The 16,668-nt window shown below is 42.8% G+C and overlaps 1 protein-coding gene and 1 pseudogene across 2 annotated transcripts in view; one reads left to right on the top strand and one right to left on the bottom strand.

The window, feature by feature from the left end:
- Positions 1 to 16,668, top strand: part of LOC309631111 (uncharacterized protein) — a 208,653-nt gene that overhangs the window by 44,485 nt on the left and 147,500 nt on the right. The window lies entirely within an intron of this gene.
- Positions 1 to 16,668, bottom strand: part of LOC309630907 (aldehyde oxidase 2-like) — a 78,896-nt pseudogene that overhangs the window by 18,934 nt on the left and 43,294 nt on the right. Inside the window, exons 24-31 of the transcript XR_014249517.1 lie at positions 15,266 to 15,352; positions 14,473 to 14,666; positions 11,903 to 12,139; positions 7,606 to 7,701; positions 5,552 to 5,680; positions 3,422 to 3,500; positions 2,627 to 2,675; positions 857 to 971 (exon numbers count right to left, since the gene is read on the bottom strand). The product of XR_014249517.1 is annotated as an aldehyde oxidase 2-like (transcript). The remainder of the gene's footprint in view (positions 1 to 856; positions 972 to 2,626; positions 2,676 to 3,421; positions 3,501 to 5,551; positions 5,681 to 7,605; positions 7,702 to 11,902; positions 12,140 to 14,472; positions 14,667 to 15,265; positions 15,353 to 16,668) is intronic.

Raw genomic sequence — 16,668 nt, 5'->3', positions numbered from 1 at the left:
TTGTATTTTTATCTTATTTATGTAATATTTAAGCAGTGGGCAATTTAACCAACAATGGGGCAATAAAAGACATTTTGATAAAATTTATAGGTCAGTATTTGCAAAGTCCTTCCCATTTTTACATGAACTGACCATTTCTATTTTGGGGCAAGATGGTTCAAGGTGATGTTAGAATAATTAGTGTATGGAATTTAGATGTGTCATTGGTCCATCCTGTAAATTTCCTATACTTTGGATTATACTATATTCTATTTAAGGTTTCTGTAATCTCTGTTTCTAGAATGGTACCTGGGGTTTATCCTTTATGGTGGAAGTTATTAGTTTTTGGTTAAATATGACTCCCTATCTCCAATAAGGGTTTTTTTTTTTTGGATGCTCAATTAAATAGTAAACACAAAAATTATTTTAATTACCTGCCCTTCCCTCTCCCCCAGTCTATTTCTTTAGGACCAGTAGTACCTTTGGGATAATTGACTTTGGGGGGATATCACATTGCTATGTGCTTTCAAAACTTTTACTCAAGACAATTTACTAAATTACCTAGTCAGATAGATAACTTGACCTTCCTTTAGGAATAGACCCATTTTTTGAGAAAAAAAAAAAACTTTGGAAAGTAATTTTGTCTGAAATGGAATAAAAAATTTAATGCATTTTAGGCTGTCATGAGCAATTCCTTCTGTACTTCTTTTTGAGTGGAAATTCAGGATAAAGCTGAATTTCTAGACATTCCCATGGAATTGAAAGAATCTTGTCCTTATTGTACAAGTATTACATAATGAAATTGGGCTATTAGTGTAAACATAATTTTGTTGCTGTTGTTTTTACTTGCTAAGAGGAAAGTTGTCAAATGACTTACCTTGTGAGCTCCTGTCAGGCGGTCAGTTTCAACCTCGGAACAGGCTGCTTCATAGGCATAGTAGGAAAAAGGGTCTCCTTTTCCCTTCTCCCAGTCCACGAAGGCCTTGTAGCCCCTGATGGAAGAAATAAAGCCCTTTAGCTTGGGAGGGGGGCGCAAACAATGTTGATTTGTTTTAAATTTACCAAAGTTTTAATGACAGCATTTGATTTGATTGATGTTCATTGCGACTGCTTTTAAGTTACCCATATTTACAGTCTAGCTCCTTACAGCAACACTTAACACTTGCCTCCATTTGTAAAGAGGATATGCTTTGTGCTGCAGTTAGGATGCCAAAAAGAGAGAAGCCAACAATCTGTTCCGGTCCAGACCTCACAGGGTGTCTGCATCTTGAGGGTTTAAGGTTTGACTTTTAGATCTGCACGTTGAAAACCTCAATTGATTTTTATTAGGGTTCCCAGAGGGACCCCCTAGATTGCGCTAACCAAACTCATAGGAGACTGATGGTAATTCAGGGCTGGTGAGAAAGGGCCGGTAATTCGATGTGTTTATTAATGGAAGATGGACCCAGCTAGAGGGCTGATTTGCCCTCTTCTTGGATAACTGAACTCAAGAATTTGGAACTTATTACGTACAGGGCACTGGGCTGGCCATTACCTCCTTTCTTCATAAGGATTTTCTATACGTGTGTGTGTGTCTGTGTGTGTGTGTGTGTGTGTGTGTGTGTGTGGTTTGTTGGCTTGTTTCATTTGATTGTAAAACTGCCATACACCTCCTGCGTTTGACAATCAGCTCCCCTCTTCGTGCCTCATTTAATTAACGTGCATCTACTGAGGGCCTCCCACTGCCAGGCACTGCAGCCAGGATGCCTGGTGATGACCGTCCTATCCATCCTATCCATCCCTCCATCTCTTTTGCTTTGTTACCAACAATAGAACCCATTCTAATATTTTTTTCTCCTCAGCTAATACACTAACAATTTCCTTCTGACTGAGTTCAGAAGTCTAAATTAAGCATCCTATCCATCTCTCTTGCCCAGCAAGGAGCTTCAAAATAGAAAAGTTTTATGGTAAAGAGAGGGAGATGTGTAAAACTGAGTTGCAACTTATTTCTAATGATATTACTACTCATAGTAAAGAATAGTAAATAACGATTAGACATCGTAAGTCATGTTTATTTATTTTTTTCCCAAATAGGGGTATTTTTATTATTTAATATTTCTTTGGACATAGCTCAAAGGCCTATTCAAAGTCATGGAATTTGGGGGCCTAGAAGGAACCTTAAGGATCACATAATAAAAACTTATTTTACAGGCTTCCCTGGTGGCGCAGTGGTTAAGAATCCGCCTGCCAATGCAGGGGACACGGGTTCGAGCCCTGGTCCAGGAAGATCCCACATGCCGCGGAGCAACTAAGCCCGTGCGCCACAACTACTGAGCCTGTGCTCTAGAGCCCACGAGCCACAACTACTGAGCCCATGAGTCACACTACTGAAGCCCGCGCGCCTAGAGCCCGTGCTCCGCAACAAGAGAAGCCATCGCAATAAGAAGCCTGCACACCGGAACAAAGAGTAGCACCCACTCATTGCAACTAGAGAAAGCCCGCGCACAGCAACAAAGACCCAACACAGCCAAAAATAATAAATAAATAAAAATAAAATTTATAAAAAAAAAAAAACCAACTTATTTTACAAATGAAGGAACTGAGGCCCAGAGTGATTTGATGGCCTCATAATTTCTTAACCAAGTCAAGGCATTATTGTAATTTTTACCTGGAGTATCCAGTGGCTGAAAGACTGACTCTTTGTTCAAAAGCAGTTTCTATGTGCAGAATGGGCATATTTAGTCAGAACAAAATAAACATACCACCTGATAGGTGAGAAGGAAAATATTCTGTATATCAGAATTGACATCTGACAATTGTTACTGGTGCTTTGTTACCAATAATAGAACCCATCCTAATATTTTTTTCTCCTCAGCTAGTGCACTAACAATTTCCTTCTGATTGAGTTCAGAAATCTAAATTAAGCAAGTAAAATAGAATCTTGCTGCACATCTGTGATGTAGGGGCTTAGTTCACAAGATACTTGGAGCTTCATTTCTAAGTGTTAGAACTCTGGTAAGTGTGTGTGCAAGTGTGAGATAATTGTTCTAATGAAATAAGATATAGGACATTGTAAAGTTGGATTAAACAAGTCTTTTCCCTTGAGATATATTCAGTAGCAATTAGGCATTTTAGTTTTCTTCCTCCCTCCCCAAATATCACATTTTTATGGCTTAGGAAGGCTCAGTCTTTTCTTTCTTATTTAAGAAAGAAAAGAGGTAAGGCCTCTGGTAATTCTTCATACACTTCTGTTCCTCCTCTCAGCGATGCGGTTCCCTGTGCTCTCTCTCCACTCATACCTGGGACACATCATGGAGCAGCTGTATCAACCTGGTGATCCTGCCGTTTCACAGAAATCCACTCCTAGGTCTGACTCTACGTGGTGCGTGTGTGCACTACCACAGTGCTCTCAGCACAGGTTTGGATTGCTTTCTCATTTGTAGTAACAGACAGAGTGGAACACTTACCCAGTCTTTGCAGGTACCTTCTGGATTTTTCTTAATGATGGGCTCAAGGTGTTTCAGAAGAATCTGACAAGCATTCTTGAAGGAGTAAAGAAGTGAATCCTCATTAGAGAAGAGCGTGGTGGTTAGGATTTGAAAGAATATTGGTTGACAATGGATCAGTTCAGTGAATGCTTTTGGGGTGCCTGATACTGACACATTGGGAAAGCAGAGGCGATACCAACACAGCCCCTGATCATGAGGAGAGTATCAGTTATAGAGGGTGTTTTCTCTTCCTCACTCACTTCCTGTGAAACTATGGGCTCAGCTGAATTTCTACTCTCAGATCCCCTTTCTAAGAATATTCATGTTCTTAATTCCTTCTTCTTTTTTTTTTCTACATTTTGGATTTATACCTTCTTTCGTATTTTCCAGCCATTAAGATCTATGGAACAAAACATCCTATTTTCATTCAAATTTGTGCTCTTTAGTCTGTAACAATGACACGCCAGTATCCCTCTGGGTCTGAAATATTGTTCAACTGTCTGTCCAGTCTTTTGTCTGTTCATCCATCTGTCATCAAACTACTGCAGTGAAGGCCTTGGCTTTGAGTGTGAAGTGAGAAAATAATTAAATTTGTTTCTGTAATAACCTAGATCCACAAAGTTTATGATCCTTTTTTTTAAGATTTTTTTAAAAAAATTTATTATTTATTTATTTATGGCTGTGTTGGGTCTTCGTTTCTGTGCGAGGGCTTTCTCCAGTTGCGACGAGCGGGGGCCACTCTTCATCGCAGTGCGCGGGCCTCTCACCATCGCGGCCTCTCTTGTTGCAGAGGACAGGCTCCAGACACGCAGGCTCAGTAATTGTGGCTCACGGGCCTAGTTGCTCCGCGGCATGTGGGATCTTCCCAGACCAGGGCTCGAACCCGTGTCCCCTGCATTGGCAGACAGATTCTCAACCACTGCACCACCAGGGAAGCACACGAGTTTATGATCCTTGATATAGAAACCCCAAACCCTAGAAGATGGATTAATGCCTAGTTTGGGCTGACAACTTCCATACACACAGAGCAGTTCCTATTTTGTGTTTGATTCTACCTAAAATTGGACCTCATGAATTTGAGGTTTCCCACCTTGTTCTGAGCAAAAACAGTCTGTTTTTTGAGCCCCTAGGAGGTGTCTCCACAAAGATAAGATGGATTTGAAAGTGGTTCCTCTTGGTAGCATAAGTGCAGTGTCCTGGGAGTGAGGCTGTATGTCTCCCAAGAATGTCCCAGTGGAAAAAGTGGACAGTTTATAACAGAAACATGACAAATAGATATTACTTCAAAAGTACATGCAGTCAGATCTTTGAATTAGGAATATGAAGTCATGGTTCTATTTTGAACTAGTGAAAATTTAGCAGTCTTTTTTTACATTAGTTAGAAAAATAAGTACAAAGAAAAAGGATGAGTACTCTGGTAGAACTCTACTAATGCAGACACTTTAATTGCACCATACCTACCTGGCTGGGGTTCTGTCTGCCTACCTGCCTGAAAGAACTTGTTTGTGTCAAGGGAAACTTGCACAGGTCTGCATTACTTGGTACCCAGATTTCTTTGTTCTGTGTCTACCAGGGACACAGAAAATTTGTTCACCAAAATCCATTCTCCCCTTCTTCCATAGTAGCTGGGCCATGGTTTCCCACTGCTCTACATTCCCCCAACCTCCCCTGTTGTTGGACATGGCCTGAGACTGGTTCTGCTAATGGCTGATGAGGGGAAGTGACTTGCATCCCTCCCAAGTCTGGCCTCCATGTTCTTTCCCTTCAGATCACCCAAGTGATGATGCTTAGGGCAACCTTGAAAGCCATGTGTTGAAGATGAAGGAATTGCCATCACATTCTGCGTGCTCGAATGACTGAATATTCCCTCTGGATTGTGTGCAAGAAAGAACTTTTGTTGTGTTGGAGCCATTATATTCTGGGTCTATTTGTCACCTCAGTTTAGCCTACTCCAACTAACACCCTCTCCTGGCATTTTGGTGATCCCAAGCCTATGTTCAGTGACACAGATAACTTCTCTGAAGCCAACCACTGTGACTATATCCAGCTCAGAAAACCAGAGATGTGTAGAAAGCACCCAGGGAAAGACAGACAGGAGGAAGCACCTGCACGGCTCTGCCATTGACATCTGAGCCGATGGATGCTGCTGTAGCAATTGTATTAGGTACCATGGCTGTACTTGTTTCACAGATGTGCATGTACAACATGGGTATTTTTAATTCACGGCTGGCCACCTATGAGAAAAAGAAATAATTTCAAGTCTGGTAAGGACTTCTATGAAGACTTGAGTCATTATTTTTCTTAATTAAAAAATTACTATTTTTATTACATCCACAATATCCTTTAAAGCCTAAAATAATGTGTCTTTTAAGAATTAAAACTACTTTTTAGTAGGGCCTCATGCTAATTTTTAAAGTGTTTTCTTGGTAATATCCCACAGCAGTTCTTCTATTCAAATTTAGTGCATTTAGGATGTTAAGGATTTCCTTTTTTTCTAAATTTTACATGTGTAGAGAATAGGCCAAGTTGAGATTATTCCCATTTACTTAGTGGCAGTGGCAGGAAGAGAGACAGAGATTAGATTGACTGACTCAGTTTGGTCTTAAGTCTGTTGGTATTGGTTATCAGATGAACTTGGAAGGACACTGAGGGCCTGTCTTCTTTCTTGCCCTCATTCCCACCTTAATTTTAGCTTCTTCCCTCTTTTCTTCTATTTGTTCCCACTTGCTTATACTCCTCTAGTATGTGCTATTCACTTTTTCCTTTTCTGTGCTTTTCCTTCCATTTCTCTAGCAGACACATGTGGAAATTAAGATATTTAATCAAGAAAAAATGAAAAAGAAAGAAAGGGAGAGAAGGAAGGAAAAGAAAAAAGCACCGTTTTGGCCAATACTGTGTTTTAGTTTTTGCAAAAACACTTTCTCTAGATGTTTGCAGGTATGTACCTGTTCATACTTGCCAATCTTCAGACTAATACGGTTCAGTGATTAAGTTTCTCCAGAAAGATGCAAAATGAGATAAAAAGGACAATTTGATGAATTCTTGGTGATGAAAATCCAAAAGGAATTTATTGGTCCACATAACTGGGAAGGATGGAGGAGCTAGTATCACATATATCTGTATCTAGGGGCTTTGTGGTCTCATCTGGATTCTCCCACAGCCTCTCATATTTGCTTTTCTTTCTACGATGGCCATGTCATTTTCAACCGTAGACAGATTTCATCCATGGCACAGAATTGCCTCTGACAACCACTGGCCTATAGCATAGTAGCTAAACTACCATAAGGGAAAAATAGTTCCTTTCTCCTAATATCTACACATCAGTTCCAGGAAAGGACGTTGATTGGCCTTGCTTGGCCATGTGTCTTCTTCCTGGACCAATCCCTGCAGCCAGCAGGGTTCAGGAACTATGACTGGCCAGACCAGGGTCCTGTGCCTATATATCTGTGGCAGGCATTGGGGCCAGGAGGGGGATGAGGTTAAAAGGTACCAGAATTGAGGAGTCCTTCAGAACTATATGGAATGTGGGAGGGGTATTCCAAAGGAGCTAAGGGGCTGGATAGTCAAAAGCTGCAGATGTGCACTATAACAATTAGTAAGTTAGTAATTAGTAAATTACTAGTAAATTAGTCATAAAGTTACATTTATTCAATTTAAAGGATTATTCTTTTTTTTATCCTGGGATTATATCTTCCTACTTTGGGTATATGTGTGTGTGTTAAGATATCCTTTAAAAATTATAGGATGATGACAGTTGATGAAATACTTGTCCTTGCTTCTCAAAACAATACATTAGCCACCTGACATTATTGTCCAAACTTTAAAAATTATACATACTGGTCTCAAAATAGAAAAGTTGAGAAACCCCTACTCTAGGTAAGCCTGCACGGTGTACCCACCACAGTGCTCTGGGGACACATCAGTGGTGTTTTCACTAAGAACCATCTCCGTCCATAAACCTGGGCCAAGCTCCAGGAGTATCTGTACACGTGTAGGATTTCCACCACCTCAGCCATTCTATTTCATATGTAAGAAGTTTTTCAACTAAATAGTCAAGACCTTAGGGTTTGCATACAGGGAGTCATCATTGACTCTAAAATTAGTGCCAAATGTCTGTCATGTCAACAATGTATAGAGAGGTGAATTTTATTTCTCTCACCTGTAGCATTTTGGTGTGAATACCTTGTCCCAGTTCGTTGACTCCGTGTGTGACCAATACGGACCTATCGGTGTAGATATGAACCAGTGCAGCTGCCTAGAGAAACAACCCGGAGGGCACAGCTTAGTGCAAGTCAGCGTTTAGGGAGGTTCAGTGTCAGAAATGAGGTGGTGCAACACCAGTTGCATGGAGCGGGGAGGGGCAGACAGGCAAGCTTTCCTGGTAGGATTCTGAAGCTTAGCTCTGTTTTGTGCTAAAGTTGCCTATAAAGAATATTCCTACTTAGGAAACTGGTTTCAGTAGGAGCCCTTTTGGATACCTTGGGAGTTGTGCGTATTGGTTCCAACTGTTTGAAAGTCATTCCTCTGCTTAAATTCTCTGGCTGACCACTCAACCAGCTCCTTAAACATTTGTAAGTGCTTGCACAGGTTATGTGGCAACCTGTGCTCGGCTCGACATGTAAAGAGGAATAAGACGTGGTTCTTCCTCAAATAGCTCACAGCATAGTGGGGGGAGCAGGCTGGAGAGCAAGTCATTATTGTGTGGAATGTTCTGTGAGATAATGGATGTGGCGGAAGGGGCCCTGGGAGAACAGATCCAGCTGCTTCTGGGGAGCCCAGGAAGCGTTCCCCCAAATGACCACTGAATGGAATCATGGAGGGAAGAAGGGTTCACCACTGGGCAAGGTGGGTGAAAACTCCCCATTGTCTGTAAGGGAAAGCCCGGCTCCTTACCACAATACGAGGCCCTTTGGGATTTGGTCTCTTGAACTTTCCCAGATTCATCCCTGTCTTTTCCCTCCTTGCTTCCAAGTCTGGCCTGACAGCTGCTCCTTCCTGACCTGTGCTCTTGCTGATGCTGTTCTCTCTTCCTGGACTGCTCCCCAGCCTTCAGACCCACACCCCCAGTCTCTATTCTGTGAAAATTTCCTTGAATGCTTCTCATTCCCCTCTGGGAAGGATCAATGACCCCTTCCTCTGCACTTCCTCTTACAGGGGTGTACTGGGTTGAATAGTGTCCCCTCCTACACCCCAAATTCATGTCCACCTAGAACCTCAGAACGTAACTTTATTTGGAAATGGAGTCTTTGCAGGTGTAATTAGTTAAGATGAGGTCATCGTGGATTAGGGCGGGCCCACTAGGACATTGGCTAGCGTCCTTATAAGAAGGTCACATGAAGATGGAGGCCACCGTAAGCTGGAAGAGGCAAGGAAGTATTCTTCCCAGGAGACTTCAGAAGGAACATGGCCTTGCTGACACCTGTAGTTTGAACTTCTAGCCTCCAGAACTGTGAGAGAATAAATCTGTTGTTTTAAGCCACCAAGCTTGTGGTACTTTGTTACAGCAGCCATAGGAAAGAAATACTGGGGTGACAGGCTCTCCTGTGAGTCTCTCAGAGGAGGGGCCCCTGGTCTTGTTCATCTCTGAGTCCTGCAGAGAACTTTGAGCAGGTCTGAATCACAGAGACACTAAATACATGTTTGTTGAATTGGACAAATGGAACTGTGGTATTTTTCTTTCCAGGAGGAGGAGGAGGAATTGGGACTTTATTCGTGTCTGGAGATGCCCGGAAGCCCAGGGTGGCTTGGAGGCACTCCGGGGCATCAAGGCTTGTAGGTGCGAATAATAGTATTTATTCACTGTGGGCCTTTGGCTCCCTCTGAGGAGGGTACTTCTCATACCAAATTTAGAGAGTAGGTGTTCCAGCTTTGTGAGTCATTGGCTGACCTGGAATAACACACTTCAACTCCCAGCCAGATGATTCTTGGGTGTGTCAATTTAGAACTCTGTGGGGAAGCTGGAGGCCTTTCAAATGGAGACAAAGTCAGCGCTTGATTTAAAGATTTTTTTTTTTTGGAGCAAGATGAGAAGCTGTCTCCCATGGATGATGGTAGAGAGTAGGCTATGGTTTAGGTGAAAGGTGGCCATGCAAGTGAGAGGAGATGTGGTATAATAAAAAGTAAATATGTGGCACAAGGATATATTATACAATATGGGAATATAGCCAATATTTTATAGTAACTAAAAATGGATTATAACCTTTAAAATTGTGAATCACTATATTGTATACCTGTAAGTTATATAATATTGTGCAGCAACCATACGTCAATAAAAAAGTAATAAAACCCAAAAAAGATGTGGTCTTTGGCCCTAGTTCTTGGCACAGAACTCCCAAAACTCTTGGAATTTACTGTCTTCTGTATGCTAATGGGATGGTTCATGGAGGGAGCCTAGATAACTTCAGGATGGGTGCTCATTACTAGAACAACAAAGTACATGGTCAGAGGGTGCCATCTTTCAGCCCTATCTCCCAGTCTCCAGGGAGGGGAGAGCAGTTCAATCACCAATGGTCAATAATGTAATCAATGACACCTATGTAATGAAGTCCATTGTCAACCCCCATCCCCCCCGCCCCAAGTGACAAGGTTCTGGGAGCTTCTGGGTTGGTGAACACATCCACAAGCTGGAGGCAGCATGCCTGGATGAAGAGGGCATTGGAAGCTCGGCTCCCCTTTTCCCATCCCTTGCCCTGTGCATCTCTTCCATTTGGCTATTCTTGGGTTGTAGCCTTTGTAATAAACTGGTAATAATCATAGTAAAGTGCTTTCCTGAGTTCTGTGAGCTGTTCTATGGCATTATCAAACCTGAGGGTGGGTAGTGGAAACCCCTGAATTTGTATTTGTCTGGGCAGAAGTGTAGGTAGTACTGGTACCCTGCTTGCACTGGCATCTGAAGTGGGGACCATCCTATAGGACTCAGTCCTTGATCTGTGGGTTCTGCGCCAACTCTGGGTAGTTAGTGCTGGAACTGAATTGTTGGACACCCAGTTGGTGTTGGGGAATTGGTGGAGGACAGACAGCACTTGGTGTCAGAGAGGAAAACCACACTGGCAGCTATCCAGGATCTCTTATACCCCGGCTGTTGATTCAGTCCAGACTTGTAGACGTGACGGTTAACCTCCTTGTGTCTCTTTATAAAATGGGCACTCTGGACCCAAACAGGAATGTGATCCAGGAGTCCAGGGAGTCCTACCCACCAGAGGAGCCACAGCCCTGAGAGATGTGTCTGAGATCTCCTGTGGAGGGGCTTAGGGCTGCCCTGGATAGCACACAGCATTCCAGGAACGCTGCCAAATCCTACATTCAGCATCTCATTGAATCCTCGTCAGTCCTAGGAGAAAGGGTTATTATTCTCATCTTATAATTGGGGAAGCTGAGGCTCAGAGAGCTTGAATAACCTGCTTAGTATCACACAGCTAATAAGTGGCAGGGCCAAGGATTTCTCAGGTCCATCTGGCTCCAGTTGATTAGGGATTTGGGGCAACTGCTTTATTCCCTAAGAGGGATTCCCTTTGACAGGGCAGCTTTTGTGTTGTGTGTGTGTGTGTGTGTGTGTGTGTGTGTGTGTGTGTATGTGTGTGTGCTGGCTGCCAGTAGCTGAGTATAAGTGGAAGAATGCTTTCAGTGATACGCACCAGGGAGATCTAATGCACTTTCAGATTTGGAGTTTAGATTTAGATCTAGATCTAATGCAGGTAAGATTTTCCAGTTGCTGAGTTTCTGCTTTTGGTGGACAGCAATGGGGAGGCAGCAGCCTTTCCCAGTTTTCTCACATCCTTCCTGTATATGACCCATTGGGATTGCTGGGAAACTCGTTTGTACCAGTCTTTGTGCTGTTCAAAGGTCCCATCCCTATGCCGCCCTTCCTCCTCCCTTCTGGATGGGCCTCTGAATGACTTGCCTCTTCTTTCACAAATCTACCTGGGAGGATATTTGGACCCTCCCACCCCCATTCCACCCCCGCAGAATTGACACAGATTCCCAGGAGAGGTGGCTAGGAGAACAGCCAGCCTGTCAACGGCAAGATGGAATGACTTCTCCGCCTCAGACTTAGGGGCATGGAAGAGTGCTGCAGGGTCTGGGGCACAGAGCAGGCGAAGCCCATTCTTGCCCAAGCCGTGAGACCTCCAAGCTCAGAAAGCATGGCACCATGGGCCTCGTGGGCTCCTGTCCCCTTTTGGAACAGCGGGGGTTCAGTAGGGGTCAACGCTCCATCATGGCAGTTTTGCTTCTGTGGATCTCATGCTTGCTGATGCCGTTTTCTGCCATTGAGGTGTTTTTCTACTGCCCTGTGTTGAAAGTGCTTGCAGATGGGGGACTGCTCAGGAGAGTTCTGTACACTTCTCCCAGGGGCTGGGGGAGGGGGCTCAGTACCCTGGGAAATGTGACATTCTTCCCAAGTCGGAGAGCCGCAGTGTGTCTGAACGAGGGTTACTTCCCACACATACAAGACTTACCTGATGATATCTTGTTGCAGCAAATCCGACTTAAAACTTCATGGGGATCATAGCAATGCCTCTCTTCTTCCAGTAATTCTTCTTAGTGAATTCTTCTTATTGCATTCTTCTGTTGTGAAAGACATTGTGAAATGTCTTGTCCAGACATTCATTCCAACATCTTATCAGTGTTTCAGGGTTGAATGCTTGTTTGTAGATGGTTTTATCAACTGTTCTGCATATGTTTTTCTCCCTAATCTGAAGTGGTTGGGAAATTGAGTCAATAGTTATGATAAGACAGAAAATGATTGCAAAATAGAGACTTGTAAAGCCTCCCCACTAAAGTGTAAACTTCAGTGGGGAGAAGACAGGGTCTTTCTTCTTTTTCTTTGAACAGCATGTGTTTTTGCAGAAATAATTGGGGGTGGTGGTGGTATTTCTCCTGTCTTCTTCAACGCACCAATCGGGGTCTCTCTCTCCTGGAAGTGGAAGATAGAGGTAGTAACTGATCTTTGAAGGGCAGTGGGATGGAGGGGCTGAAGGGGGCAGGTTTTCCTTTTTTTCCCTACAAGGTTCAGAGGGGGGAGCAGTGTTGGTAGACAGGATATGAAAGCAAGGATTTATTGTCATAACTGAAGACTTGTTTTGCTAGAGAGGAAGAGCACTGCAGTTAGTGACAAATAGCAGATCTTCTCTAAGCCTTCCAATTGCCTTTGGAATGTGTGGTCAAATCTTTTAAAAAATGTATTTAAATATAGGTGTGTCATGTCCTAGAAACTTGCAATATCTGACAAAGAAGAAGGGGAGCCCGCTGAGATATGCTCAGGGTTTTTCATCATCCGCAACCACTCTGATGACAATAAAGGAATTAGGATTATCAGCAGTTACACTGGCATACTACTACCTAGTTTATGAAACCAAATATTAACAAATTTATTTAATTCTTGCCGAAACTCTGTGAGGTGAGTCATATTGTCCTCATTTTGTAGATAAAGAAACTGAGCCACAAAGAGGCTGCCTCTCATTGTTCAAGTGTTCCACTGGCCCAGATTACCTTTCCATTCCCTGTGCTATTATTCTTCAAGGCCTGCCCCAGTGCCATCTTCTCCAGAAAGTTCTGCTTGACTCCCCTCCCCCAAGCCAATGTGATGTTTTTCTCCTTTGTACCCATAGAACACTTTATGTGACTTCTCTTAGGATAACTACCGTCTTCCTTGTTCAATATTTAGGTGTTCCCCTGTGTGTAGGAAGTACCCCAACAATCACAATTCACAGACCTGGTGGTCCTCCCTGTTGAATTTAAGGACAAAGGGGTTCGAAGACATGGAGAGTCTTTGCTGGAGCAGAAGGTCTATACTGGGGAAACAGGGGATAGAAGTGGAAAAAGCAGGCTGGGATTTGCTTGGAATGTGTGAGGAGTGGAAGAGTGTTATCAACAATTATCTCAGTTGCCAGTGGCTGCCTCTCTTTGGTCTGGCATATCGTACATACTGTGTACCTTCTAGGATCTAGCATAAAATAATATTTTTGGAGGGCATTCTTTTGGCAATACCTCTCAAAAGTTTTCAAGTGCACCAGCAATTCCACTTCTGTAAGTTTATCCTACAGATATGCACAATAGAGCAAAGATACAACCTTGGTACCTCTGTACCAATACCATTTTAATAGCAAAAAATGGGTAACAACCTGAATGTGTATCAATAGTGGAGTGGCTAAATAAATTATGGTACATTCATATTACACAGAAGTATTCAGTCATGAAAATGAATGAAGTAGATCATTTTACTGACATGGGAAGATGGCCATGGCATATTAAGTAGAAAAAGTAGGTGCACAATTACGTGTTTATTATGGTCTCATTTTGGTAAATAAGCACATATGTGCACGTTTGCATCATATGTCAGCGTTTATGTAATTGTGTATGAATACAGATGGGTGGGTAAACATAGAGAAAGGGCTAGAACAATAAACATGGAACTGTTAACAATGGTTACCCTCAACCAGTATGGATGGGGGATGAAAGGATGTTCACTTTTTACTTTTTTTTAAATAAGTTTATTTATTTATTTTTGGCTGTGTTGGGTCTTCGTTTCTGTGCAAGGGCTTTCTCCAGTTGCGGCGAGTGGGGGCCGCTCTTCATCGCGGTGCGCGGGCCTCTCACTGTCGCGGAGCACAGGCTCCAGACGCGCAGGTTCAGTAGTTGTGGCTCACGGGCTTAGTTGCTCCGCGGCACGTGGGATCCTCCCAGACCAGGGCTCGAACCCGTGTCCCCTGCATTGGCAGGCAGATTCTTAACCACTGCGCCACCAGGGAAGCCCCACTTTTTACTTTAATAACTTCAGTATGGTTTGAATTTTAAAAAGAGTAATTCCTTTCGTACAAATTAAAAAAAGAAAGAAAAGGAGAAATCGTTGCATAAGGAAGGAGACCGATAGGCGGAGGTGAGTTCTTTTAGGTAGCCCCTAATTTATCTTGAATTCTGAGCCAGGGCTAATTTGTACAGTTCTTCTGGGGTGTTTCCTTGGGTAGCTGGTTTCACACCTCATCTGATTCTTCAACAACCTTGGTTATGACTTCGATTACAACCTTACCTTCTCTGGCGGAAGGCCACATTTGGCTGCCACAGCTGTGATGCAAGATTCTGCTACCAGGGTTCCTTGTGGGAAGCCAAATCCACGAAAGGCCATGTCAGATGGTAAATTTGTCAGGCATGCATGGCCCTGGAACCTGAGGTTGGGGATTTTATATATGCATTTTTCAGCTTCAGTATAAGAAATTCTATTACCTAAAGCAAAAGGAGATATTCACATAATACTGGACAACATTTTTTTTTTCTTTTCTCTAAAAGTCAAGTACAGAGTTGAACCGCTTGTGGAACTAGGTAAGTACTTGAAGAAAGTGCTCCACAAAGACTCATATAGAAATTCTGGGGCTTCCCTGGTGGCACAGTGGTTAAGAATCCGCCTGCCAATGCAGGGGACACGGGTTCGAGCCCTGGTCCAGGAAGATCCCACATGCCGCAGAGCAACTAAGCCCATGTGCCACAACTACTGAGCCTGTGCTCTAGAACCTGCGAGCCACAACTACTGAGCCCGCGTGCTACAACTACTGAAGCCTGCGCGCCTAGAGCCCATGCTCCACAACAAGAGAAGCCACCACAATAAGAAGCCCACGCACCGCAATGAAGAGTAGTCCCTGCTCGCCACAACTAGAGAAAGCCCATGCACAGCAACAAAGACCCAATGCAGCCAAAATAAATAAATAAATAAATAAATAAATAAATAAATAAATAAATAAATAAATAAATAAAAAAGAAAGAAAGAAAGAAAGAAATTCTGCATTCTGTTCACAAACCAGGATGGTGCCGGTTTCTGATGCACATACCTGCTCCGAGTCATCCAGCGTGCACCCTCCATGAATGAAGCACTCAGTGTCTAGAGCTTTGATTCGCCCGTTGTTCATGAATCCCACCTGTCACCAAATGATGGACATTTTACGATATGTTTAGAATTTAATGCTAAGCTTGAGCCGCAGCCCAGCTCCTCCACGGGCAGGACTGAAGACAGACCACCCCCGTTTGCTCTGTGATGGACCACATCTGGACATTCTCTTGTTTTTCAGTGCTTGGCTGACAAAGACCTCCTCTGACCTGAATTTTGCTGAGCCCTTTCCTTTCAACGTGTAATTTTCTGGCTTCACAGTCAGTATGGAATTCTAAAGTTCTTACTTGTCTCCCAGCATATAATTGCTACCCTCTTCCTCCTTGTTCTTGGAAGATTTTCCTTCACTTTTTACTGGTTTTCCTTCTAATTTAGTCTGTGGTTTTCCCCCTTGCGGAAAAGTCTCTGGGATTCCAGAGTGCGTTGGAATGAATCACAGTGCATCTTTTTACAGGAAAGCCTCTGAGGTCGGGGAATGGACATGGGAATGACTGCTCTCATTTAACTGAGCTAGTGAAGCACTTTGTCACTGATGAAGCATGTAACAAATGTGAGCTCGTGCTGCTGTTACTACCGGGCAGCTTGCATTTTTCTCAAGTTGCCACTCCCCTCCCGCCCACCTGGATCATTTTGTCTGCACAGCCCAGGTTGAAAAGAAAAATTCCCACTCCCGAGTGTAGTTCTACCAAAAAAGAATTGGCCTTGGTCCCTTTGCCTTTCTGAAATCAGGGATAAATACATTGATGGAACCATTTACCTATATGGTTATCATCTACTCCAAGGGAACTGTTGGATAGTAAATCAGAGAAGTTAGGAAATGGAGCAAAATGTACAAATTTAAAATTTATGGTAATTCCAAAATCCTTGAAAGGTTTATATCGAACAGCTTAAGAATCTCTCTGCTCCCTCATTTATGGTACTATTTTGCTGAGCAAACCTTTCTTCATGAAAACTTCAGCCTAGCATTTGTCAAAATTACCAAATGACAAAATCAGACAGAAAATCTAGCTATGTGTATGCTATAAGCAATTCCCAAATGAAGCATGTTTGATATAGAAACATTACATCAGAACTGTCCTAACACTCAATCACAAATTTGAAAAGTAGTATTGTTGTCAACCAGATCCCAGCAATTATTTTTAATAGTGTTTATGCTATAGTTGCATAAAAATGCAATGAACGTGGTTTGAGACAATTTAAGTTATTTCACTAGTTAGTTGATTCTTTTTTCCTATTTGCAAAAAGCTTTTGTGGCGCTTTCATAACCATTCGGTGGAAACACTTGTAAAAAATAATTTTGCAGTTAAAACGGTCAAATTGTTTCCAAACAGTTTCTACTGCAAAATA

The sequence above is a fragment of the Balaenoptera borealis genome (assembly GCF_965194805.1).
Source record: "Balaenoptera borealis genome assembly, chromosome: 6".
NCBI lineage: Eukaryota > Metazoa > Chordata > Mammalia > Artiodactyla > Balaenopteridae > Balaenoptera > Balaenoptera borealis.
The sequence above is the reverse complement of the archived record's forward strand: the minus strand, read 5'-3'. Positions and strand labels throughout refer to the sequence as shown.